The 2,875-nt window shown below is 48.0% G+C and overlaps 1 pseudogene; it reads left to right on the forward strand.

Annotated features, from left to right (window-relative positions):
* The first annotated feature begins 1,294 nt into the window (after positions 1-1,294).
* LOC141584179 (small ribosomal subunit protein uS2-like) lies at positions 1,295-2,509 on the forward strand (annotated as a pseudogene).
* Positions 2,510-2,875: the final 366 nt, after the last annotated feature.

Here is a 2,875-nt window from a genome sequence, read left to right on the forward strand (position 1 = left end):
CAGCTGAAGAAAAATCTCAGAAGCATCGCCAAATAGCAGATTTAAATTCCTTACCTTCTACATTTCCTCGATGAACTTCAGGGATTTTTTTGTTCTTGAATCTTTAAATGAATTAATAATACTTCACCTATCATTACAGCAAAGTTCCCAAAGGCAGGTGTGGCCAAGGTGTGTGGATGAAGAATAGGACTAGATCAAGGTGCTTGAATTTCTAAAAAGAAACTCTCGTTAAAGAAGTCAGTAAAAAAAAAACTGTGGTATAGCATTGTTTTGCACTTTATTTTCCATGCAAATCGAGTGTTGGTGAATGTATCAAAATCGTTACCAGTTTTCTTTGTCAAACCCTTTGCATGCTACCTTTTGTGTTAGATAGGGATGTTTTAAAAGTGAGGTTGAAATTCCAAGTACAGCATCAAATTTCCTTTGTCTGAAAAAACTAAGAGCAAGCTCCTCCCAGTTCCTTAAGGAGCAGAAGAGGGAGCAGGGATGAATCACAAGCTCGGTTTTCTCTGAGACCCAAGCCCAGGACAGAGGTTTTAACCAGCTAAGTCACAGAGCCCCTGCCACGGCTGTCCCCACCAGGCATGTTGTGGTCATGCTGCTGACTGAATTATTTCTAGGCAAAGACAAAATGATAGATCTTCTTCCTCATTGACCCTTATTTCCTTGATTCCTGATTAGCCCACAGAGTTGCCAAATCAGTGAGAAACAGCTTGGACCACCTCCCACTCTGCCAAGCATAGATTCTCAGGGCATCTTTTACCTCTCGCTGTTTATAACCTCACAGTATTTGGCATGGAGCCCACAACACATCTCTCAGGCAGCTTTCAAAAACCATGAAAGACAAAACATCCCCATGAAGCCGTAGAACTCAGGCCATTGTAATCCAAGAGGGAATCCACATTTCGGACACCCCTTTCCAGGAAAAGGGAATAGCTAAGCCCTAGGACCTCAAAGCTTCACCCACCGACAAGCCCGGCCAACGTTAACTCACTTGGCTTCAGGTTGGAGTTCCAGTGTGTTTCTTTCTCTCTGGGTACAGATTTCCCACAAAATTCAGGCACCGGGGTCCCTGAATTTTCGCAATTTCTGGCTGTCCGCCCACTTAGAAATGCTAGGAGGAGGGTACAAAAGAGCAGAACTCAGAAAGTTGTCTGGGAAAATGTAGACCCAGATGGAAGAAGAAAACAAGTCCCAGATGCAAAACCTGCGTGTGCTTTTCCACGCTGCCCACAGAGGGGTCCATGCCGCGTGATTCTGGATTCCTGTCGTAACTTAAAGAGAAACTTTCACAATGTCAGGAGCCCTTGACGTCCTGCAAATGAAGAAGAGCGTCCTTAAGTTCCTTGCAGCAAGAACCCACTTAGGGGGCACCAATCTTTACTTCCAAATGGAGCAGTACATCTACAAAAGGAAAAGTGAGCCGGGCGCGGTGGCTCAAGCCTGTAATCCCAGCACTCTGGGAGGCTGAGGCGGGTGGATCACGAGGTCGAGAGATCGAGACCATCCTGGTCAACATGGTGAAACCCCGTCTCTACTAAAGATACAAAAAATTAGCTGGGCATGGTGGCACGTGCCTGTAATCCCAGCTACTCAGGAGGCTGAGGCAGGAGAATTGCCTGAGCCCAGGAGGCGGAGGTTGCGGTGAGCCGAGATCGCGCCATTGCACTCCAGCCTGGGTAACAAGAGCGAAACTCCGTCTCAAAAATAAATAAATAAATAAATAAAAAATAAAATAAAAAAAAAAGGAAAAGTGATGCCATTCACATCCTAAATCTGAAGAGGACCTGGGAGAAGCTTCTGCTGGCAGCTCCTGCCGTTGTTGCCGTGGAAAACCGCTCTAATGTCAGTGTTACGTCCCCCAGAAATAGTGCCCAGAGGGCGGTGCCGAAGTTTCCGGCTGCCGCGGGAGCCGCTCCAGTTGCTGCCCACTTCACTCCTGGAACCTTCACTACCCAGATCCAGGCAGCCTTCCAGGCCACGGCTCCTTGTGCTTACTGACCCAGGGCTGACCACCGGCCTCTCACGGACAAATCTTATGTTAACCTACCTCCCATCGCCCTGTGACACCGATTCTCCTCTGCGCTCTGTGGACTTTGCCATCCCATGCAACAACAAGGGAGCTCACTCAGTGGACTGGATGCGGCCGATGCTGGCTCGGGAAGTTTTGCGCATGCGTGGCAGCATTTCCCGCGAACACCCGTGGGAGGTCATGCCTGTTCTCAGCTTCTGCAGAAATCCTGAAGAGATTGAAAAAGAAGAGCAGGCTGCTGCTGAAACGACTGTGACCAAGGAGGAATTTCAGGGTGAACAGACTGCTCCGGCTCCTGAGTTCACTGCCACTCAGCCTGAGGGTGCAGACGGGCCTGAAGGCGTGCAGATGCCCTCTGTGCCTATCCAGCAGTTCCCTATTGAAGACTGGAGCGCTCAGCCCGCCACGGAAGACTGGTCTGCAGCTCCCGCCGCTCAGGCCACTGAATGGGTAGGAGCAACCACTGAATGGTCGTAAGCTGTTCTCACACAGGCTCTTAGGCAACGCGGAAATAAGGTTGATGGAAAATAAACATCAGTTCCTAACCAAAAAAAGAAGAAGAAGAAGAAGAAGAAGAAGAAAAGAAAAAAAGTAAAACCTAAGTGTATGCTGTCACAGACAGTCACTGCTTTAGCGAAGTTTCCAGTGGATCATTATGATCAGGAAACTCAGCAGTGGCTTTGTCTCAGGGTCACTGCTGCTCTGTTCCTGAGACCTACAAAAAAAAAAAAACAAACAAACTGGGAAGTGACTTAAACTTCTGTTACAACCTCCTTACTTTTACCCCGTGCTCCTGGAGAGAGTCCCAAACCTCAACCATCACAGAGGCTCAAATAATAGACA

Source organism: Saimiri boliviensis, chromosome 4 (genome assembly GCF_048565385.1).
Source record: "Saimiri boliviensis isolate mSaiBol1 chromosome 4, mSaiBol1.pri, whole genome shotgun sequence".
NCBI lineage: Eukaryota > Metazoa > Chordata > Mammalia > Primates > Cebidae > Saimiri > Saimiri boliviensis.